Source organism: Balaenoptera borealis (assembly GCF_965194805.1).
Source record: "Balaenoptera borealis genome assembly, chromosome: 14".
NCBI classification, from domain to species: domain Eukaryota; kingdom Metazoa; phylum Chordata; class Mammalia; order Artiodactyla; family Balaenopteridae; genus Balaenoptera; species Balaenoptera borealis.
In genome coordinates this window covers 45,785,981-45,811,913 of record NC_138875.1, presented here as the reverse complement: position 1 = coordinate 45,811,913, position 25,933 = coordinate 45,785,981, and the positions used below count along the sequence as shown (strand labels likewise).

Sequence of the window (25,933 nt, the reverse complement as noted above, 5' to 3'; positions counted from 1 at the left end):
GTTCTGTAGTTCCATATTAAATAAAAACTATAGCTCTGAAAAAAAGACAGTATAAGGTTTATTTTCTAAATACAGAAAACTGTAAATCTTATTATAGATACACACCATATTTGCTAAATTTATGTTATTTTGTTTACATAACAAATAATATATAGCATTATGTAAACTTTTAAAAATAAAATACAGGATAACATCCCACAAAGGGAAAATTCACAATTAAGATTCATAAGAAAATGATTCATAAGTAATGCATGCAACACAGAAGGGTTCAGAAAATTAGATTTAATCATTTCTTCTCTTTGTTCTCCAGAGTCTAAAATGTATTTCCCATGTATTTTGCAAGTCCTGTTCTGTGTTACTTCTCTTTATGCACCAAAATGCTGGATAAACCCATATAAAAGAAATACATTTTAATTTTATTTATTTATTTATTTTTGGTTGTGTTGGGTCTTCGTTTCTGTGCGAGGGCTTTCTCTAGTTGCGGCAAGTGGGGGCCACTCCTCATCGCTGTGCGCGGGCCTCTCACTGTCGTGGCCTCTCTTGTTGTGGAGCACAGGCTCCAGACGCTCAGGCTCAGTAGTTGTGGCTCACGGGCCCAGTTGCTCCATGGCATGTGGGATCTTCCCGGACCAGGGCTCGAACCTGCAGATTCTCAACCACTGCGCCACCAGGGAAGCCAAGAAATACATTTTAATAGTTAGAATAAAGTTTATTTTCCTGTTTAAGGATTTGATATTTACTCACCAGTGTGGTCTTTATGTTGTTACATGTTGACTGGGAATTACCACTTTGAATAGCAATTATCTAAGTTGCTTCCCTACATTTGCAGGACATTAATGGTTAGAGTTAGAATTACAGTTTATATCAACCTTTCTCCATATGTGACTGGAGCTTTGTCACATGAGATTAGAGTTTCAGATGGCAGCAATGCATTAGAAGTGTTTTACCTAACATAGACAAGTAGTGGCAATATTCAGTTGACCTTTTAACTAAGTATATTCTTTGCAAATGTTTATCAGTTTGCTTTTCTTAAAGCAGAGCCTCTTTCTAAACACTTGTCTTGAAAACAAGACCCTGACTTCTCATCATACTCTGCCAGCAGTAATAGAATCTACTGTGAGCCTAGATTTCCTCAACTTTAAGACTATCATAACATCAACCATTTTTTTCTGTTAGTAGTAAGTTTATATATATTTATATAAAAATAAAATAAATAATATTTATATAATAAGCATATTTTATATATTATGTATTTAATAGTTTAAATGTAAAATGCTATTTAAATAAATTAAAATAATTATTATTCTAAAGTGGCACGTAATATTGTCCTCAATATCCATGAAAACTTAAAACTTAAAAAGTCTTTTGAATTTATCATTAACCAAGAATAATGTCAGAGTTAATCATCTTCAAAGCAAATTCTGCTCTGTAGTAAAAGGTGTTTTAGTGAGTTTCTGGTGTGTTTAATACTAAGACAGAAACTGATATGGCACCAGGCTAAACACTAAGACAGCGGAGATTTTTAAAGCCCATTAGATTGTAATGTCATTGACAGCAGGGAACAAGTATTTTATTTCCTTTGTAACCCCCTGCCTTTCACTATATAGGACAGGATTTTGCACAGAGTGAATGCTCAATAACTCTTGTGGTGGTGACTGCTAAGATAATGAGTCATGAAAAATAGCTAAATTAGAGTCAAGAAAAGTCTGTCGAGCTGTAGCAATGAACATCAAGAGACTAGCCAAAGGATGACAGTGAGAGAATAAGATTTGTACGCCTGGTAAAAATTTTGCCATGCAGCTACTATGCAGGAAGTAACAGACTGACTTAATCTGATATAAGTGTGAATTCAGGAATATAAAGTAGAAAACTCATGATCTGTTATCACAAATTTCAAAACAATAATCACAGCTAGAAAATATGAAATCTCACTACATACCTTTGAAATTTTACCTACAAAAACTTTTCTATCTTCACCTTTATATTCAAATGTTTTAGATAATATTTTTAGAGTTAAATTGACACTATTCTTGGTCAAATTATCTCTTGTCAAATTGAACCTGGTGGAGAAAAAGGAAGCCCTGAATTTTAGATTCTCACATAAACCAGCCAGAGAAGTCTCTCAGAGAAGCCAAGAACAGATTATAAGTTCTACCATTAGGTAACTTTAGCCTTACATGCCAGGAAGGTAAGCAGTGAGGAGAGGACAGAAATAGAGCTGAAAGGAGTAAAGGGTACCAAGTGATCTCATGGTGTCTCCTTTCCCCATTCAGCTAGATGACATATAGAGAGTGGGTGTGGAAGGAGAGGGGAGGGCACCAATTCACTTACCTGGTCCGTCCTGGCAAAAACTGAGTGCCCTAGAGAGAACATATATGATTAAATCATGTTGAAGTGATCAGAAGTTAACTGTTTTTTTTCCACTATCAAACAGGTAGGAGCTAATGTGGAAGACCGGAATGTTTTTCACAACATAAACCTGCTATAATATTGTCCACATCAAAGTATTACTTACATTTGTATTCCTGCCCTGCCCCCAGCCTTTAACCCGAAATTCACCTGATACACATCATCATTCTGTACAGAATTAGAAAAAGATTTGTAAAAATATGTGTTTTCAAGTTAACTGGGCTATGATGAAATAATGAAGATTCCATAACTACCTTTATAAAGTGTTTACATTGTAGAAGAAAATACAACCAGAATAAACAAAACCAGAAAATTTCCTGCAACATTGATATCAAACAAAATGAGGAAATAAAATGGCTGTGATTACTGAATAATTTTTCCAAAGTCATCTTTTTATACTGTTTCCTTTTATTCATATTCTAAAAGGAATGGATAACTATTATTTAAAAGTTTGGGAAAAGGAGGAAGTAGTAAAAATGAAATGAGAAGTACCTATAATACCAACACATATATAACCACCATATGTGATATTTGTGAATTACTTTGTAGTAGTTTTCAACAAATATCTAGGATTATGTTTAATGTGTAGTAATATATTATTTTTATTATCTAAAATAAATTTAACTGTTATTAAAATTATTCAAAAATATTTTAAAGTGTGTAACATCCTGTTCTATGCATGTACCAGGATTTATCAATATTTACTTACTCTTGTAATTTGGGCATAATACTCCTTTCTATGGTCGTTATATTCAGTGAGGGAATTATCTCTATGGCGAAATAAATACCCTTATTTCTATAAATTTATTTTCTTCCATACGTCCCTAAACAAGAAAATTGAGGAAGTGTCAAAATACAAAATTTCGTATAACTCAACATTTTTAATGTATATTCTCTCCATCTTACCACCTGTCCTCTTCCTCCAACCCATTTCCCACTTCCTATTCAACTCTAAACCCAGTAACTTATTTTGGAACCCACACGTCAGTGGGCAGTTCTCTTTGTGCTATCACACTTGACTCAAAATGTGTTTTTCCCAAAATTGCACTAAAACTATTTTCTGTCTACTGTTCCCCAATGATATAGACATCTTGACTCCTCAGATGCTCACAACTTACGAAAATCTGCAGAGTCACTTGAGTCGGTGGTATTTCAGTACTGTTAGAGCAGTCAGTAATAAGGACATTTGTTTAGGTATTCTGAGTGTCTCCCCATGCTTACTAATGTTCGTTGTACAATTATGCATAAAATACTTTTGCATCAATTAATAATGTATATCCTTTTCTAGTTAGCCATATTTCATAAATTAAACTGTTAGAATCATATTATAACTTATGAAGCATTGCTTTTCATTTTTAATTAACTTAAGCACTTAGAATATCAAACTTGTCCACTGTTAAACTGAAAATTGTTCTGTAGTTCTCACATGGTGGCTAGTAATGTAACTCAATGAGAGTATTTGACAGGGAGAGAAGATTTCTAATTTATCATTATTTCTGGCCCAAGGTACTAAAATATTGTTATTCTGTTTTGGCATGCTTCATTATTTCTGCGTTAGAATTATGTGACAGAGCAAACTGCCAATCTTTTGGCATTAATATGAATTGTTGAAAGCTAGTTCTGTGTATTTCATGCTATATATCTAGTGTGGTATGGTCATTTATACCAAATTATTGTTTTCATTTAATATGCTTAAGGCCATCTCTGTGCATGCTTCTTCATGGGGATATGTTACCACCATTAAAGTGCAACACCATTTTATGAGGTTTGGTTTCTAGTACACCAGAGTGAGAAATTTCACTTGGTATGAAAATTGCACAAAGATAAAACTGTGATGAAAATCAGTATTAAAAATTCCACTTATAATTCACTCGTATTTTCTATTATATCCAGTGATGATTAATTCTAATATGAATAAAAAACATTTTTGGCAAGTAGGAAACACACGGGAAGGGAAGTCAAATGTTCAGACTAAATGAAATTCTACTGTAATAAACAAACACTGTTTAGAATCACTCTGTTCAAGTTTACTTTCTTTTTCTTTGTGTTTATCAAAATTTATATTACAGTCAGTAAACATAAAAGATTCTATAAAGTAATTTATTATGGAAAGTTACAGCTCTTCAAGTAATTTTCTGACACACTGGGGCAGTAAAAGTGCAGAAAATGTGTTATAAACCAGAACAACCTAAGAATCAAAAGTTGTCTGCCATGTTTCTTCTTTCAACAAACATTTTCCATTTAGGAAGTGAGAAATTTTAAAGTAGATCAGGGTATTAGACTTTTTAAGCAGTACAAACTTTTGAGAAATGTCATTTATTGAATACCTCTTATATGCTAGGCACAGACCAACAAAAAAGAACATGAAACTCATTCACTATTGCTATATGAAACTAAAATCTCTACATATTTTCATTCTTGTTTTAGGAAAAGTCCTGGGTATTTCTATGATTATTTTCTGGATTTAAATCTAACATCTGTACCCAATTCAATTTCAATGAACTTAATTTATTGAGCAAGAACTATAAGGACATAATTAAGCTGTTCTGAAAGGAATATGATAAAAAATTACCTCTTCCATGTAAAACATACATTTTGAGGAATGTTAATAAAGCAGTCATGTAGTTAAGATAAATGTGAGCTCTTAATTTGGGCAAAAACATTGCTTCATAAAAAAATGGCTTTGAACAATGCCATGCAAACTGGAGAGCATGGGAAATTGACAGTGAAAATGTGGAAGATAGTATGAGAATATTCTGAGTAAAGATTAAGCATGAAGCAACATGTGGTTTAATTATATCTATTTATCTTTCTATCTATCTACACATAGAGATATCTATCTATCTATCTATCTGTCTATCATCTATCTGTCGAGTTGAAGAGAGAAATAAATCTGAGGTTAGAGGAAACTATGGAGAAGAAAATATCCCATGGCAGTGACAAGAGTTGATAATAAAATATATAACTAGGTAGAAAATAGGTTGTTACAGTATGCTTTTGAGCAGACTGATAATATGGGGAGCATAATAATTTAGGAGTGTAGTGTGACTTTCAAAAATTTTGACCACGATCTTCTGTAAGAAATATATTTTATATTAGACTCAATCCCCTTACCTTTGAAAAAATATTTCATGAAACATTACTTATTCTTACTAGCTACAAAGCACTCTGATTTTTTTTATTCTGTTCGTTTACATTTCTGTTTTATTACAGAAATGCTGGTTTGCACGAATTACATTTATTTCATAATGTGTTTCTGGAGTTTGAAAAATACACTGTAGCAGTATCAGTTATCAGTGGTAAATAGGAAAGATTAACCTAAAGAGAGGCTATAGGTGGGAGAATTAGTTATGGAATAAAAAAGACATAAATTAGATTGTGGTGAGCTTTAATGCTATGAAGGAAATCATGAAATACAAGAGAAAACATACACAATAGGCAAGATGTTTTTGTCTAAGACGCTAATGATTATTGCTAGTGGAAGTAAAACAAAATGTATTTGCGTGTGTGTGTGTGTGTGTGTTTATCTTTGTCTCTCTCATCAGGATATGTTTCACTAGGACAGAGACTTTATCATTCTTGTTCGGTGCTGTGTCCCAGTCACTAAAAAACTATCGGGTACACAGTAAGTGCTGAATTAGTATTTGTTGAATGAAGGAGACAACCAAGTAGGATAACTGAAATATTAAAATAGTAAACCTTATCAGCCTAAAAACACCAAAGGCTTTATGTTTGACAAGCCAAATTATTATATGTGTTTTGTCTGTTTTATGTGTCCTCTTATGAAAAACTTCATAACATACTGATTTCTTTCTGTTAAATAAAGTTTACATACTCCTGTGATGAAAATATAATATTTGAAAAATATAAGCTGTCTTGTAATAACATAACCAACCTTGGGGTCTCCACATATGATCATGCAGGTAGTCAAGGGATTATCTTGAAAAAAAATAAAATATATTTATAAAGAGGCAAAAACACTATCTTTTTATTTTAGCATCCTCCAAACCCAGTAATGTACCTGGCACACAATAAGGACTTAATAAGTGCTTTATATAGACAAGACTAAATGATCTTTTGCTTAACTTTTTCTTATTAAACATACCATATATGTTTATTGTAGAAGATCAAAAATACAAATTAGCAAGAAAGATAAAATGAATATCATTCTACAACAGAGGTAATCGCTAACATCTGTGTATGTGTGTGTACACACACACGTGTGTATTTTAGTTTTATTTATTTTTAAAAACAGAGAACCATTATTGTACATATTTTATAGCCTTGTTTAAAGTCACTTAGAGTCACCAACATTACCGATTTCACAGGGCTATTATGGAGAGCAAATGAGAAAAATGCATGAATAGCACTTAATACAGTGCCTACCCCATAAAAAGAAATCAACAAATGTTAACAACTACTACTGAAATCATACTGTTTTATAATCTGTTTTATATTTACTTAACAATGCATAATGAACATTTCTCATGCCATTAAATAATATTCCACACTGTTATTTTGATAGCTTCAGCATATTCCATTATATATAATTATGTTTACACTGATTTTGTCTTGTTGGGCATTTAGATTGTCCCTTTTATTATTAAATCCACGCTTCAAAGAACATCCTTATAGATATATATTTGCATACATGTATATTTATTTGCTTAAGATATATTTTTAGATATTTTTCTTATTGAAAAAATAATATATACACACTGTTTTAAAAGGAAAGTGGTATTGCAAGTTTCATACTACTAATAAAAAGTATTAGTAGCAATAGTAATATAAGTAATATTTTTTTATAATAAAATAACAAGCTTATGTCTCATTTTTCCCATTCTCAGTTCTTAAGTCCATAGGCAATCATGTTCATACTCATCAGTACCATATTCTAAATAATTTTTTTAAATTAGAAATCACTTGACTTCCTAGAAGGGAAATTTTTTCATTTATCGGTTGGCATTTGGCACACCAGGATTTTAAAATAGTGCATTAGAACATCTCCATTCAGTAGTATGGCTTTTGATAATGGAACAATGTTAACCAATTTTTGATAGATATTGTATTTGATTTAAAATTTTCCCACCACTCACTAATGTTTAAGGCTACTTGGTTGGGCACCTTAATTTGTTCATGAGAAATATATACAGAATCCTAAAAATAGCTATGGTCTATTGTTTGTGCTTATCCAAAACTTCTTTAATCACTAAATTTTCTACCATGAACATATATAATTTTTCTAATAACAAAAAGAAACTTTTAAAACCGTGTAAATTAATAAAGGTTTATATGCTACTATAAATAACTTCTTTTATCATTATTACTTCTGATGATCAATTTTCTGTGCCAGGTTTTGTTTTCCCTATGGATGTATATCCCAAGCCATTCCATCCTCAAGTATAATTATCTGCACGTAGGGCATGTAAGGTAGTTAATACCTCGAACAAGTTTCTCTGTCTTGCAAGAAATTCCTTAAGGCGTTAAGTGCTGCCCCAGCCATGCCAATGGGAGTGTGAACTCCATAAAAGATGAAGCTTGATGCCATTCATTTTTAAAATGACTTCAGTGCCACATGCAACGCGCTGGGCATATATACACACTAAATGCCTACAACATAAGTAGAATACTTAGAATAGTCCATGACCAGCATTATTTTCAGAGCAAAAGAGTAAGTAATTATAAAATGTTATGTTTCTTCCCAGTGTTACATTTTTCTGCCTTCAAAAGAACGTCCAGGGGCTTCCCTGGTGGCGCAGTGGTTGAGAATCTGCCTGCCAATTCAGGGGACACGGGCTCGAGCCCTGGTCTGGGAGGATCCCACGTGCCGCGTAGCAGCTGGGCCCGTGAGCCACAATTACTGAGCCTGCGCGTCTGGAGCCTGTGCTCCGCGGCGAGAGAGGCCGCGATAGTGAGAGGCCCGCGCACCGCGATGAAGAGTGGCCCCCGCTTGCCACGATTGGAGAGGGCCCTCGCACAGAAATGAAGACCCAACACAGCCATAAATAAATAAATTAATTAATTAAAAAAAAAAAAGAATGTCCAGAGAAAGGCATGATTTGCTTGCAGTTCTAAAATATATAAACTGCTTTGGGGCTGTTAAGAACTGAATTCCAGTGAAGTGAACTGAAAGTTCAACTTACAAAGTTTCCACTTCATACCCTGCTTAACTTCGGTTGTTTTTCCCAAGTTGTATAGCAACTGCCTTGAAGAATTTACAAATATTTTCTCTTGAGAGTTAGAAGTTCTTGCACTTGTAGTAAAAAGAAAACTAACTCAAATGCCATCTTGAAAAAGAACAAAAATAAGTGCTCACAAAAATATAGACCAAAATCTTGAGTAGCCTAAAGAGGATTTATTTAGTTTATTTACTTATTTATTCATTTATTTATTTCATTTATGAAAAAAATGTTATTTAACTTGCATCACCTGCAAGCTTAGTATCTGAACCATGACAGCCCATGTATTTACCCCAAAATATTTATTAATTTATTATTACATGGGCTTCCCTTGTGGCACGGTAGTTAAGAATCTGCCTGCCAATGCAGGGCACACAGGTTCGAGCCCTGGTCTGGGAAGATCCCACATGCTGCGGAGCAACTAAGCCCGTGAGCCACAACTACTGAACCTGTGCTGTAGCGTCCATGAGCCACAATTACTGAGCCCACGTGCCACAACTGCTGAAGCCTGTGCTCCTATAGCCCATGCTCCACAACAAGAGAAGCCACCACAATGAGAAGCCTGTGCACCACAACAAATAGTAGCCCCTGCTCGCCACAACTAGAGAAAGCCCGCATGCAGCAAAGAAGACCCAACGCAACAAAAAAAAAACCCCAAAATTTATTACTACGCATCATGAACTATTCTTCTTTGAGTTAAAATAATCTCATAGATACTACCTTCTAATAACCAAGCAGATAAAAACAAAATAGTTTTAGGTATTAGTAAGTCCTGTGTAGAACATAAAACATGATAATGTAGTAGAGACTTGGAGAGCTAATGTAGATTGGATGGTCAAAGAAAGTCTCCTTGCGGAGGTGGCATTCTAGCTGGAAAGGTGACATTTGAGCTGAGATTTGCATGAGGAGAAGCCTAGTAGTAAAAATCTTCATGGTTGGAAAAATGCAAAGGAGACTATGTAGTGTGAAGGGTGTGTGTCTGTTGGGAGGAAAGGGTGTAAATGAGTAGAGGATGTTAGAGAGGGAAATAAAGAGCAACTACCAAAAAAAAGAAAGAAAGAAAAAGAAAAGAAAGGAAGATAGAATGGAAAGGAATAAGGCAATAATCAAAGAGAATCTGTGGAGGAAAGAGAGGGTGAAGTTAAGTTACAGTAAATTGTAACCAGGATGAAAGAAGTTTATCAAGTGATCAGCATCAATCAACATGGGCAGTAGTTACAAACAAGAACTTTAGTGATACAGCCCCGTGAGCTGTGTGGCCAGGGGCAAGTTATTCATCTAAGACTGAGTGTACTCATCTATGAAATGGGAATAACAATATCTATGTCACAGGGTTATTGTGATAAAATAAAAATGAGTTAATGCACTTTAAAATGTGTAACATTTTGTCCTGTCTGGTAGTAAGTTTAATAAATGCTGTCTTATCACTTTTATTTAAATGAGATAAATACAATTTAAGTAAAAGCAGATATTTCTGCTCCTTTTTGTATCTATAAAATCCCATGAAACTAAAGCCTATGTAACTTAATCCTGCTTTGAAGTGGATTTATATTTATTTCCTTATTTATTTTTGTTCATCATTTTTGTATTTTACTTTGTTAAATCCGATTACTTTGGTAATTCCCTGTTCTACAACCACTTTGCAGCAATTTGAAGTGCAAGGCCCTATGTGGATTTATTCTAATTTGACTAGATTGTACTTGGAAGGCTGCAAAAAGCTCTAAGTTCCCAGGACCAGTTTTATTTTTCCTCTGGGCATTGGCCAGCACAACAAGTCTTTTAGCTTCATAGTCACAGCTATTTTTTCCCATTTCTTCTTCCCAAGTCCCTCAGCTATAGGAATTACAATCCCTGTTTGTTTTAACCTTCAAATTCTTCCTAATTTCTTGCTGTCTTTGTGCTCCGGAGAGGATGTAACACTGCTATGCCCTCCTTTTAGAAGCGAGGCCTCTGGAGAATGACATATTACAGAGCAGAAATGCAGAAGCCAAGGAAACATTGATTTCTAGTACATGGATCCTGAGCCTAATGAAATTTTGGTAATATCAATCTGTGACCTTTTCTCTGATTAGTGAATTTTGCACAGCTTAACCCCCTTCTCCCTGATCAGTTTATGTATGTCTTTGCTTCCTGCCAGCATAATTATTGGAAAATTTCAAATCTTTAATTGGACATAACTGTATTTTGATCATGTTTTTTTCTATAGGAGAGAAAAAGTATATTTGTCTATTGCCTATTTGACCCATTTTAAAGGAACTATTTGTTACTGTGTTTCTTGTTTCCTTCTTACTGACATGGCCAGTACTTTCAGGAAGATTTGGGGGTCATTTAATAATGTTTTCTTCACCCCACCTCACCCACACTGCCTCTACCAAGTGAATGCACTAATGGCAATTTCATTACAAGATATTATTTTCTATTATTAAACAGAATAGAATAAAACTCTGTTTGCATTTAACCTCAGTACTTTATATCTTTTAAAAATGAGTCTTAATTAAATCTAAAAACCCTCTGCAAGTTAAGCAAATGAACTGGTTCTTTGTTCCATATGAACACTTCCTCATTAAAACAGAAAAATTAGGGTGATAACATTTCATCACTGATATTTATTTTTCTATAAAAACAAGTTAGGATTCCGCAGAAATAATTTCTTATTTAACATTTTGCCTGTTGGTTTAGAAAAATTCAAAATTGTCGCTCATTATATTTGACATTTTGAAAAGTAATAAGTCTTCTGAGACAGTGTATGTTAAAATACTGCTGAGTTTCATATGCTTTAAATTTCTGTGACTTTTCATAAGATATTCTTACAGTTTCTTGCATTTTAAATGATTTCATCGTGGCAATAATGATAATAGGAAAGAAATAAAATTTGGTGGACATAAAATTATAAATAAAATTTCATATGTAATAGCGTGTATCTTTCATTTCACCTATATATTTCTGATAGTTATATGCTAAAAGTATTTAATTTTTCTCAAAATATGAAAAGTTAAATTATTTAAAATTTAATAAAATCATAAATGTTTATTACAAAATGCTACATTTTTTAGCAAAATGTCTAATCCCTTAAACCTTGTTGACCTGAAACAAATAGACTGCCAGATGCTTCTCCAGCAAAAATGGTTTTATTTGAGATCAGCGGAGAATTGCAATTCAGCGTCTGCAAGCCTGGTGAGCCACGTGCAAGTCCCTCCCACAGCAAGGGAAGGAGAACACTTTTACAGAGGTGAGAAGGAAATTGGGAGGACTTTCACAAACAAAGAGTCCGTGGCTTTTCATTGGCTGTGTCCTTGACAGGAAAGAAGAAGAGTCCTTCTTCCTGTTGGACTCTGCTATCGTCACAGGGCATGAGAGCTCCCCCTTCTGGTGTCCACTCTGTTTAACTGAGGTTTCTGTTTATTAATTTTTTACAACAGATACAAAGGTAATCTTTGAGTGTAAATCCAATGTAACTTGCAGCTTCTTGTTTTTATTAGATACACCCTAGACTTTCTATAACATGGAAAGATTTTTGAAAAGACTAAATATAGAATTTTCTTGTTCTCACTTGATGTCAAGCTTAGTCATTTCCCCAAATTAAAATTATATCAGCAACTCCTACTTTTCAGACTTTCAGCAACACTTCCGAAATACCAAGATATAATATAAAATAAAATGACAGAGGGCACTAACTAGGCTCTATTTCTGGTGAAAGATGGCTGTTAGACTTGGGCAACTAATGTGTAAATAAAGACTAGATCAGATAAATTTATAATTAAAAAATTCCAGCTTCTTATGCTCTATCATGGCAACATTTTTAATAAAAAGATAACAAATAAGTTTCACATTCTCTTTCCCTATATGCTTATCCTCCTCTGTAAAAATACAGTCTCCATAATTACTTCTTAATATTCCAACCAATCCATCATAGCACATTGCAAAGCATGTTGTGAATTCACATTAGTGTAACTTAAATGTTTATAAAGAAAAAGAAACATTTATTTCATCTGCCAAGATATTATTATTATAATTCTTTATAATTCACCATAGTTGTGAAGACTAATGTGGAGCATTAAAATATACTAAAAAAAGAATTGACTTTTTAATAATCAAATCCAATCACCTTACAAATATCTACGGTTTGACAAATTTCTGAAAGTACATGGAAATTTTCTTGAATGGTGCATGAGAACCCACTGGCACCAACATCCCATGATTGATTCTCTCTTGTGGACCCTGGATGGAGTCAATTGACTGGAACTATTATTCTTAGGCAAGTTAAGCAAGGACCTATGTTTCCTTGGCAAGATGTCCTTTTTCTGTCATCATGGTGGAAGATATATTACACAAGGGCTATGCTGACTTTGTTGAAGTTCTCTGATATGGTTACATTGTGCCCAAAGAGTCTATGCAGTAAGTCCTTCTTTGAGAATTACTATTAATACATTATTAATTAATCAGTTATTAATTTACTAAATTGAGTATCTTGTCTTCCAGGGTTCCAAATGTGGGAGAGAAGAGTTGTTATTGGATGTGAGAGGGACCCTAGGATAGCAGAGTGAATCTGAGAATGTATCCCCAGAAGCTGTGTTGCATTGTATGAACAACACCCTCTGCCATTTTTATCCTTTACCAAGTGTGATCATTTCACAGCATTTCAGGGATCAAGTTGCCAAAATATTTGAAAACTTCCTACTTTAAGCAGAAGGACAAGCAACAGTGTGAGTAAAACCAGCATTGGGAAATGAAATAAATGATAAATAAAATTCGTATTATGACCTGCCTAATTATTAGCAGAGGATAAAATATGGTTTTGCCTGGGAGCAGTGGGAGATCCTCTATTTTTTAGGAGCTAAGATTGGTAACTATGGCACTGAAGAGATAAGGGGAAAAAAAACCTTTCATTTCTCCCATTGCTGGAGATTACTACAGCTGAGGTTTTCTCATGTCGGTAGTGAGCCATTTGCCCCAATCAGATGTGAATCTGTGGTTGCAAATGACAGAAAAGTAGGAAGAATGGTGAACAAAAGTAAAAACAAAACAAGCAAAGCTCAGACACATAACAAACTGCCAGTTCAGCTCTGAAGGATCTACTCCAATCCTGGCTCATAATTTCTCTCACCAAGTATGTCTGGCTCAGTCACTGTAATCTGTACAGTACTTTGGGGATTTATAAATTGCTCTAATGAACATTATCTCAGATACAGACCCTTGCAAAATCAATTTTATGGTACCCCAGTATTAATTAGATCCCTGGTTTCTTTAAAATTGCAAATCTTGCCAGCTACTCAGGTGCTTTTGAAAGAATATGGGTATGTCTTAAATCAATGTCAAGATTTGAACTTCCTAAGCCCTAAACATAGAACTCACCCTTAAGCTGTCTGCAAACCATTTCTGGTTATATATGGTTGAAAGAAGTAATGATATGGACAGACTGACCCACAGTTTTCTAATGTAGTAAAGTAGGAGAAGCATAGACTCAATAGACAGATCTTAAGTTTTCTCATCAGTTTCTTCATATATAAAACAACCATCTGATTAGAGCTTCCGGTGCTCTATAATTTAGGGCATTTTGTTAAGGAAAAGATTTTTTGTTTAGTTTTCATCAAAATTGGGAATTTCTATTCCAAAAAGTATACCAAAAGCAACATTTACATAGAGATGAGAGAATGGGGAAAGATATTTGAAATTCTAAAACTTTCTGTGACAGTGTAAATTCTGCTCTTGTGCATTTAAAATGTGACTAGTGAAACTAAGGAACTAAAGTTTTAATTTTATTTCATTTTGAATTATTTAAATTCGGATAATTGTAAAATTGGTTAATTTCAGGAGTAATTGGGGAGAGACACAACTCCACATACTGTTGATGAAAATGTCATTTTGCATCCTTTCTAGAGAACGATCCAGAAGAACCTCAGTAACTTTAGTGTATTCGTACTCCATGTCGAAGTAACTCTGTTCCTCAGTATATACATGAAGAGAATATCCGAATGGACCCTGTAAGGATCCAAAGTTATGTTTATGGTGGCAGAATGTTGAAGGCAATCTGAGGATCCATTCCTGGGACTGTGGGTAGGTTATATGTTGTTGATCTGAAACAAACAGACTAACATCTATTTCTCCAGCAAAGATGGGTTTATATAGGATCAGAAGAGAACTGCAGTTCAGGGTCCACAAACTTCAAGTCCCTACACAGCAGGGTAAGGAGAAAGCTTCTATAGAGAGGAAAAGGAAAAGTTGAGAGGGCTATAGTGAACAAAAAGTCCATGGCTTTTCATTGGCTGAGTCCTTGACAGGAAAGAATAAGAGTCTTCTTTCCGTTGGGCTCTGCTATCATCACAGGGCAGGAGAGCTCCCTGTTGTGGTCTCCCAGCTCTGTTTATTTGAGGTTTCTGTTTATTAATTTTACATATGTAGTGTGGATGCCTACATAACACACTATGAAGCAGCAGTTGGAAGCACAAGAGTAGCTGTTCACATGGCAATACATACATCTTAATAATGGTCCTTCAAAATATATCTAAAACCTAACCACCCATGGGGTCCAAGCCAGCATTATTACAGTGATAAACTCTTAACTATCCTTCTTCATTCTATGCTGGCCCCCAAGAGTCTATTCTTACCACACCAGCCAGGGTGATCCTTTTAAAACTGACTATGTTGAACTTCACCTGAGTCCTGTGATCCCGGAAAACAGTGAGGGTTTAATTCACCCACTCTTTTGTGTTCCAGGAAATGGCTAATGCAAAGAATCACCCTTCCCCATAAGACTGAAACTCAGACACCCTCCTTGTTTACCTACGACAAGGCTAGACACAGGTCTTCCAACTTCCTTTTCTTTGCCTCATAAGTGATTGGCTGAAATGTCTGTACACACTGGTCAATCTGGACAAAATATCAGACTTGACCAAACTTAAAATAATCAAAAATTATTTTATTGGGTTAAAGAGGGTGGTTTTAAGTGAAAAAATAGCAGAGAAAAATTAAGAATTAGTTAATGAGCTCCATTAAGCTCTTTTAAATACATTTACCTAAAATTAAGGAAGAGATGAATCTAAGGACTGGAAAACATGTTCTTGCATGTCAAGTGGTATCCACTTCCTTGCTTTTCAAAAATTGAAGGTATGAAACCTCTGGTTCTACCGAGATGGAGTAGTTCCATTTCTTCTAGGCCCTCCCACTTAAAACTAAAAAAAGTCTGGACATAATACATCAAACAAGCATAAGAAGACTCTGGAAGGTGGAAAGAAGATGGACTGACCTGAGGGTCTGAGGACTGACACTGCTGAGTCCCCTAGGTTTCCTCATTGCCTCTGCTATATGCGAGACAGGGCACTGCCAAAGCCTCCAGCCTAGGCCACCAACAGGCAGAGATCAAAAACACTCCAGGGAAAGACTGTTCTCCCTGTCCAGAGACACAGGAAAAGGGAGGCCTTACAACAGAAAACATTTTTAGCAGTACCCACCGTAACCCATTAGCGGAAAAACACCACCACAGTCATGATTTTAGCAGCGAGACGTAGGGAGCTGATTTCCTACCCCCCACCTCACACTTCTTACCCTGTCCCGCCCACCCTTGGGGAGAGGCTGAGCAAGAAATTGCTCTTCCATTCTCTTACCTGGCAAAAGCAGGCTATGCTCAAGAGTTTCGTCCCAGTTTGCTATCAGTGGGGTCCATCAGCAGAAGAAACAAAACTTGATAAGGTGGTGGAAGGCGGGGCTACCAGTCACCACTGTTTCACCCCCTCCCCAGTGTCAGCAGGGTTCAGAGTGAATCAGCCTCCACCTCCACCTGGCGTTAACGATACTGAACAAGGTGCTGCAAGTTGGGGCTGATACAGACTCCACCATCTGCAACTCCTGGTGTCAGTGAGAGCCAGTGGAGAACTGGACTTCCACCTCTACCTGACATCAACCTTCCTATTCATCCTGAGACAACAAAGGAGTAAGAGTTTCCCCTCTGCTTACCTTTGCTTGATTACCTCAGGGCTCAGCAAGGACCTGCTTTTACGACACACCACCAGTCCCCACCCCCAGGAAGCAATGAGAAGTACAAGTCAGTTTCCCACCTTCTCTAGGAAAGAGAGGAGCTGAATTTCCAAGCCACCCTCTGCAACAAGGTAGCCGGAATCAGTGAGCCTAGCATACACACCCACCCAGCTCTCATGCTGCACTTCAAAGTGGGACCACTTGCTAAAAAAAGAAGACTGGGGCTTCCCTGGTGGCGCAGTGGGGCTTCTCTGGTGGCGCAGTGGTTGAGAATCTGCCTGCCAATGCAGGGGACAGGGGTTCGAGCCCTGGTCTGGGAGGATCCCACATGCCGCGGAGCAACTAGGCCCGTGAGCCACAACTACTGAGCCTGCGCGTCTGGAGCCTATGCTCCGCAACAAGAGAGGCCGCAATAGTGAAAGGCCCACGCACGGCGATGAAGAGTGGCCCCCACTTGCTGCAACTAGAGAAAGACCTCGCACAGAAACGAAGACCCAACACAGCCAAAAATAAATAATAAATAAATAATAAATAAATTTTAAAAAATGAAAGGAATCCAGTCTCATAATGTAATGTCCAAAATGTCCAGGAAGAAATGGAAAAAAAATCACTCTTCATACCAAGAACCAAGAAAATCACAATATGAATGAGAAAAGACAGTCAACAGAGGCTAACATCGAGATGAATCAGATGTTGTAATTATCTGACAAGGATTTTAACGCAGCCATCATAAAAGTGTTTCAACAGACAATTAAGAACTCTCTGGAAACAAAGATATTGAAGCACAATCTAATCTAGCTGTCAGCTGATAAGTCATTAAAAGTAATTTTTCATGATAGATCATTTTATGATTTTTGACACATAGATTATTATATGATTTTTGGATGGAGTTCAAATAATTAAGTTACACTTCTATAATAAAATTCTTTCCATGCCCATCTATTTGTTTATGTGAACGCATTTTCTCAGAGCTTACACATTTTAAGGGAAAAAGCAGAAATAGAGTTGATGCTACACCGTTTCGCATTCATGCTTTGAAAAATGTTCATTCTCAAATAATTAAACCAATTAGGAGAAAACAAAGCCTCCTGTATCTTATTAGAAGGTTCTTTCCTAGAAATATTTATTGCTTATGTTTAATAATCATTTATCCAACTTTGTAATATACTGTATTTTTGATCAATTGTTTACTAATAGATATCATAATGAAAATTTAATCCAGAATAATTTTTAGCACATAAGTAAAGAGATCATTTCAATGCATTAACATATTATTATAAAGAAGTATGATAGAGTAAAAAAATAACTATTTTCAAGCATAAAATACATTGCTTTAAGATAAAGTTGTATGGAAGAATTGAAACAGATACATGAGTTTAAAGAAAAAAAATAATGTAAAATTTCTGAATTGATAAAGATGAGATCTTTTTCTTTTCTTAAATGGATAATGTTAGGTATAAAATTGCTACATATTTAGATTCTACTGGACGTGTTTAAAAATGAACTGAAACTATTTTAAAATTTTAAGATTTATAATATTCTGTAAATAACATTATTTGCAACTCTTTAAACAGCTTATGGAAAACTTTGGAAATCAAGTTCAAAAAATATGAAGGAATGGATAACTTTTCAAAAATTTTAGGAGAACATGGGGATGTTTCATGGGTGCCGGCCTTTACTTCATTAGTAAAAAGTAAAGGTGTAAAAACTGTTGCCAGTAGGAAATGGGGCATGATGGGAACATCTTGGGTAAACCTACTTATGGAAGAAAGAAAGTGAAAAAGGAATAGAGAAAGGAAGGAAGGAAGGGATAGAGGGAGGGAAGGAGGGAGGAAGGAAGGAAGCAAGGAAAATAATTGCAAACCATTTCCATAGTGCTAAGTAGATGCCAGGCACTATTCTAGAATATCAGTTAATCATCAGTATAAGCCTATTAGATAGGCTGCATTATAACTGTCATTTTGAAAATTAGAAAACTATGGCACAGAGTTAATATATATGATTACTAAGTAGTGGACCTACTAAGTAGTTTCAAACCTTGGCTATATGACTCTAAAATCTATGCCCTTAATCACTGTTGTAAGCACAGAGGATTCAAAACAAAAAAAAATAGAGATTATATAATGGGGAACACATAATACACAAATGAATATAGTAAATGATTTTAGGTATGGTAAGTGCTAGAAAGAAAAATAAAGTGTTAGCGACTTAGTAACTGGCAGGTGTTATTTTTGATGGTGGATCAGGAAAAGCCCTTTTTATCTTAAACCTGAAAGAAGTGAGAGAGAGCAAGCCTTGTGAAGATCTGCAGAGAAGACAGTAATTTCAAATGTTTGTAATGTTTTCAAAAACTTTAAAACACAGTGCAGGAAAGAGAAATCTTATCACAGATATTCCATTTGGGGTTCTGTCCCGGGAATCTCTCATCTTCCATTTCAAGCCCTTAATCAAGCTTCTGCTTTTGAAACAATCCAGTGGTATCCCTAACACTTGGTGAACTCAGTAGTCTTCATTTTATTATTTTTGCATACCAGTGATATAGAAACATATTTTAATACCTCTCATTTACTAGAAAAAGTAGGCAGAAAGAAAAGAAACAGTTTCAATAATCATCTAGAAAAGTAACATAAAATTCAACCCTTAATTCAGAATCTCCATTTTTGTACTAATTATTTTAATCATTTTATAATTAAATTCTGTGAAAATGAGCTGTGCAAAACATCTGAAAGATAAAGTGTGTATTATGAGTCTGTTTTTTGTACCACTGTGTTGTTTATTTTGTTTCGATGTTTTGTTTTTCCTGTTTCCATAATAAACGATTTCTTAAAGACTGATTTGTAAGTTTTGTATGTTTTGTAAGTTTGTGAGCTTTGAACTCACAGTATACTCTTACAATATATTCATTAATATTGTTCATAACAAAAACAGGAATGACAAGCCAAAAAACATTTATAGATATACTTTTAATTTCTCTGAGTATACTGTACAATTAATAAAATGACTACATACATTCTTGTTGGTTGTTACTGAGATATAAATGATAACACAGTTTTACTCTATAATTGACTTAATACTTTAAAGGATAAAAGGATTGGGATGTGAAATATGAACATTGAGGGCTTCCAAAAAATTAAGAAATTCACAGTTGCAAAATTATTTACATTTGTTTCATTTTCTTAGATGCCTTTCTTCCCAAGTTCATCTAAAAACATTAGAAACAACAATAGGAGAATTAACAGCTAATACCACACTAAGAACTCATCACTTGTTAATTTATTTAATCCCCACCTATGCTTTATTTCACGACATAGGTTTGACAGAAATGAAAAAAGAGTTAATTTTCTCTACCCAAGTAGTGAAGGTTGTATATCTTAGATGTCTAAACTTTGAAGTTCTCAACAGGCAGTGGATAGGTCATTGTTTTCAAAGATCTGGGCTCTTCCAGTGCAAAAAAATCAAGCATTCTCAAAGGAGAGAATAGAAGCACAGGATTAAAATGAAAGAGGGATTGTCACCTTTGAGAAGAAACTTGTCTGAGATTGAAAAGGACAGGGGCATATGTTTCCCAGGTGACAAAATCTGGAAACTCTTGAATGCTTTGCAATGAATGTGGTAAACTCCCTAGGTAAAGTCTGCCTGTGCACCTAGGATGGACAGGTCAATAACTACAGCAACATTAGCACCACCTCCCCGGACCACCATTCCTCTGAGTTCCACGTTGCTGAGCACATTTGTCCTTGTGAGTAATTTTAGAATTCTTTTTGTGGGAGTAGCCAATCAATATTTCTTTTCAGTGAATTTTGGAATTTTTAAATCACCATTCTTTAGATGTTACTTCTTTTCATTTAGTCTTATTTTTTTCTTTCATCTCTTTATTTTTAAATGTATCTTTTAAACATATATCCTAGGGCAAATTTTTGTGTCTTGACCTCACGATGTGACATAATTATTAATTTATGCTATTGATTCACATTAGATGCTGTCTTTCATTTAGAATACTCTTTGTTGAAGAATTTTGATTTTTTCTTTTTTTCATGAATTCTGAAGTTATCGAAGTTGCAGTCTGTTTGGGGCTTTAGATTGCTACTTGAAAGAATGCCCGCAGAGTTACAAAGGTAATGCTGATTCAGCTCTTTAGTTTGTAAAGTCATGTAATTTTTCATGAAGTTTGTAAAAAGCATGTCATCAAAGATACTGGATTATATTCAGTCTTGAATTTGCTTGTTTAAAAAGTCTTGTCTAGCACTGTTGGTGGGAATGTAAATTGATACAGCCACTATGGAGAACAGTATGGAGGTTCCTTAAAAAACTACAAATAGAACTACCATACGACCCAGCAATCCCACTACTGGGCATATACCCTGAGAAAACCATAGGTCAAAAAGTGTCATGTACCACAATGTTCATTGCAGCTCTATTTACAATAGCCAGGACCTGGAAGCAACCTAAATGTCCATCGACAGATGAATGGATAAAGAAGATGTGGCACATATATACAATGGAATATTACTCAGCCATAAAAAGAAATGAAATGGAGGTATTTGTAATGAGGTGGATGGAGTTAGAGTCTGTCATACAGAGTGAAGTAAGTCAGAAAGAGAAAAACAAATACAGTATGCTAACACATATATACGGAATCTAAGGAAAAAAAAAAAAAAAAAAAAAAAGGCCATGAAGAACCTAGTGGCAAGACGGGAATAAAGACACAGACCTACTAGAGAATGGACTTGAGGATATGGGGAGGGGGTGGGGTGAGATGTGACAGGGTAAGAGAGTGTCATGGACATACATACACTACCAAATGTAAAATAGATAGCTAGTGGGAAGCAGCCGCATAGCACAGGGAGATCAGCTCGGTGCTTTGTGACCACCTAGAGGGGTGGGATGGGGAGGGTGGGAGGGAGGGAGATGCAAGAGGGAAGAGAAATGGGAACATATTGTATATGTATAACTGATTCACTTTGTTATAAAGCAGAAGCTAACACACTATTGTAAGGCAATTAAATGTTTAAAAAAAAAAAAAAAAGTCTTGTCTAAAAAAATCTTGATTTTTGCTTCCTCAAGGACACTTTTGGAATTTATCCAAGTTTATGCTAATAAACGGGTTATCAGAGAAGGAGACTTGTTATGAAGGTGGCATAACAGATATCTGCATTGACAGGTAAGCAATGCAAATATGATAGCAAAATAGCCTAGGAGTTTGAGCCATTGAGATTTATTTCCAAGTGTATCAGTCTTAAATGTATCTAAAATTTGTGTTCAGGGTAAAATAAGATAAAGTATGAGGAAAAAACAAACCCACAGAGCAGATTCACAGTTATCTTGCCATAGAATTATCCAGATCTTCATTTTCAAAATGGGAAACCTGGACATAATGCTCTTAAGAAACTGGCTAAAATCACATACAGTTAAGTACACCAAATACCATCTCAGATCCTCATCTCTTCTCATACAATCTCCTGCTGTTTATAGCATGACTCCTATACCTCCTTAACAATGCTTCAACATGACTATGCAAGTCCGATCACGAACACGTGCTTCAACATACAGATGACAATATACAAATGTCCTATACCAATTCCTGAATTTATTTTATAGTTTTCATATGTGAACCACTATTGTGCAAGGATTTAAAAAAATAATAAAGGCTCAGTTCCTATCTTCCAGGTTTTTAGTGACAATTGTTGAACAAACACATTGAAATATTACAACAAGTGGAATTAGGAATATGTGTGGTAGTCTGAGTAAATGGTCCTCCAAAGATGCCAAGACCTGGACCCCATGACAATGTTCATTTATATGGCAAAAGGGACTTTGTAGATGTGAATAATTAAGGATTTTGAGATGGAGAGATTGTACTGAATTATCTAGGTGGGCCCAGTAATGTAATCACAGGTGTGCTGGTAGTATAGAGCGAGAAGAAGGCGATGTGATGATGAGAGCAGAAACTGGAGTGATGTGTTTTGACTATGGAGCAAAGGGTCACTAGACAAGGAATATAGGTGGCCGCTAGAAATTGAAAAAAGTGAGGAAACAAGACTCTTTCATCAGAGCCCCCAGAAGAAAAAAGCCTTGACAAATCCTTGACTTTAGCCTAGTGAAAATGATTTCAGGCTTCTGACCTCCATGACTATAAGAGAATACATTTTGTTGCTTTAAGCTACTACATTTGTGGTAATTTGCTACAGCAACAATACAAAATGAATACAATATATTACAGCAATTTCAAAAGCAGAATGTCATTTGACAATGGTGAAAGAAGAGATTGGTTCACTTGAGAAGATAAGAAAACAAATTGGAGGATACAGAGAATTCTGGCTAACATGGGAAATAGAACATGTGCATTTATCTTCTAATTTCTTAAACCTAACTAAAATGATAGTAAAGGAATAAAAGAAGAATTAGTGTAAACTCAAAAGGACTAAATGAATGAGAGAGCAGATAACAGATCAGAAATATAATTTGGAAAATGAAAAGCCAAAGATGAGTGATAACCGCTTTAGCAACCTGAGAAAGATAAAATGCAAGATAGGGATTTCCATTCTGAGCCACAAATCAGTAACAGTGTCTGGAAATACCCTCTCATCTTAAAGAACAAGGAAACCTAACAAAATATAGCAAAGAACTATCTTCAGATATTACACAATAGGCAGCACAGGTTGAGAGAAGTTCTCTCCTGGAGAAGATGATGCTTTTAGGTCCTGACACAGTATAAACACTATAGAAGTACCTTTGTAGTTCCCCACTCCAATATTTTGCCCTATATCGAGCCCTCCGTTAGACAGTAAAAAGTTTGAGGGATTTTCATTCTTGTTCATCTTTGTAAGTCTAAGATTATATCTAGCATAAAGTACGTAGTCAAAGCATTTTTCCCAACTTTTTTTGTTGTGGGAAAATATACATAACATAAAACTTGCCACCTTAACCATTTTTAAGTGTACAGTCCAGGGGCATTAAATACACTCATAATGTTGTGCCACCATCCCTGTCATTCATCTCCAGAACTTCTTATACGTTGTAAAACTGAAACTCTATACCCCTTAAACAATAACGCCCTATTTACTGCTTTCCCACAGCCCCTGGTAACTACAATTCAACTTTCTGTACCTATGATTTTGACTATTCCAAGTACTTCTTATAAGTAGAGTAATACAATATTTGTCTTTTTGTGACTGGCTTATTTCATATAGCATAATGTTCTCGAGGTTCATTCATGTTGCAGCTATATGTCAGAATTTCCTTTCTTTGTAAGGCTGGATAACATTCCATTGTATGTATATACCACATTGTGCTTATCCAATCATCTAACGATGGATACTTGGGTTGCTTCCACATTTTAGCAATTGTAAATATGCCGCTATGAACATGGGTGTACAAATAGCTCTTCCAAACTTAATTTTCAATTCTTTTGGGTATATACCCAGAAGTAGAATTGCTATATAATCTGGTAATTTTATTTTTAATTTTTGAGGAACTGCCATACTGTTTTCCACAGTGGCTGTACAATTTTACAATCCCACCAACAGTGTGCAGGGTTCTAATTACTCCACATCCTCACCAATACTTGTTATTTTATGATTTTTGATAGTAGCCGGTCCTAATGGGTATGAGGTATTATCTCATTGTAGTTTTGATTTGCGTTTGCCTAATGATTAGTGCTGTGGAGCATCGTGTTTTATGTGCTTATATTTTTTATACCTTCTTTAGAGAAACATCTGTTCTAGCCCTTTATCCATTTTTGAATCAGGTTTTTTTTTGCTGTTGAGTCAGTCAATAAATTTTTAATGAATGAATAAAGTGGGAGAGAATCCCTGAAGATTTAAAGATTAACATATACACGCTACTATATATAAAATAGATAACCAAAAAGGACCTACTGTATAGCACAGGGAACTATGCTCAATATTTTGTAATAACCTATAAGAGAAAAGAATCTGAAAAAAATTGATATATATGTATGTATAACTGAATAATTTTGCTGTACACCTGAAACTAATACAACATTGTAAATCACCTATACTTCATTAGAAAATAATTAATTAAAAAATTAATTTAAAAAATTAAAATAAAAATATAAACTTTAAATAGACTATATGCCTTCCAAATTAATGTACAAATTCAATGCAAAAACATAAAATTACCAGTAGATTTTTTTTTCACATGAAAAAATAATAAAGTAATGCTTAGGAAGCCAGGTTAAAATTTAAAATTTTCAGTGAATTTTGGTTTAGGGCCTTAAATGCTGAATAATGGCTTGCCTGGGAGAGAACAAGACATTTGGGAAGGAGAGAGAAGGGCATTCTAGAAGACCGCAAGTTTTAAGGAAGCTTCAAAATTTCCTAGGCAAGTTAGTATCAGGGCAAGAAACTTCTAGATATCTGCTTACCTTCAAAGCTCTGTAAGTATTTTTAGTACAACTAACAGTTTTATGGTTTGGCTATGAATAATCAAACTGGATGTGTTCTTTTTACTACTAAATAAATTATGTTTTTATCATTTATGTTATCTGTTTCACTGACTACATTACATGTAGGTAATATGAATAGGTTTATATGTAAATAGGACTAGCTAATTCCTTCTATTAGCCTTAGATATAATTTGCCTTGACAATTATCCTTTTTCTGATTTAAAAAATACATACTTTTGCATGAGTTGAATATATGGTAAAAAAGGGAAGGCTTACTTTTATAGAGGATTTACAGTTAAAAGTTAAATAAGTATGGCTTATCTTCTTTCTTTTGTGTAATAAGGATAAACTTCTCCATTTCACTTGGATGAATGGTTAAGATTATTTCCTTTTTTTCCTTAAATTAAGTCTGAATTAGTCTCCATTTGCCTAAGTAACTGAACATCTAATTTTAGACATGTGAGAACATATCTCTTTATTGTAGGACAGAGGTGAGAAAGAGGGATGTAGGGTCAGTACTTAGGAATGTTTTGTGGACCCATCAAATGTAATTTTCATTACGATGCTCTTTTTGGTCCATGGCTACATGGTGGCAGCACATTTACTCTCTTCCCCAAATGAGGCTACTGGACCTTGACTATCGTTTCAAAGGAAATGCCATTTAACAGATCAATTATGGTCAACAGTGCAACCACCATCTTCAGAGTACCAGCTATTCCCAGGGAGCTACATATAAATGAGGTATCAATATCCATCATCTTCCATTCTTCCAATATCAGAGTCTTATCCATGGAACATAGCCATAATTCTATTACACTTAGGTATTAGAGTTCTCCAGAGAAATAAAATCAATAGGAGATGATAGACAGAAAAAGAGAGAGAGAGAAAGAGATTATATATATTTATCATAAAGAATTGGCTGACATAATTATGGAGTCTGGTAAGTTCAAAGTCTGCAGAGTGGGCT

At 34.9% G+C, this 25,933-nt stretch overlaps 1 long non-coding RNA gene across 2 annotated transcripts; it reads right to left on the bottom strand.

Annotated features, from left to right (window-relative positions):
- Positions 1-684: 684 nt before the first annotated feature.
- LOC309610882 lies at positions 685-20,795 on the bottom strand. 2 transcript variants are annotated; one of them, XR_014234199.1, is made up of 3 exons: positions 15,832-20,795; positions 6,305-6,348; positions 685-3,233 (listed from the first exon to the last, which is right to left on the bottom strand). It is a non-coding gene; the product is annotated as an uncharacterized lncRNA (long non-coding RNA). The 2 variants fall into 2 exon arrangements; XR_014234200.1 differs by having other exon boundaries at positions 685-6,348; positions 15,832-15,975; positions 16,190-20,795.
- Between the last annotated feature and the right edge of the window lie 5,138 nt (positions 20,796-25,933).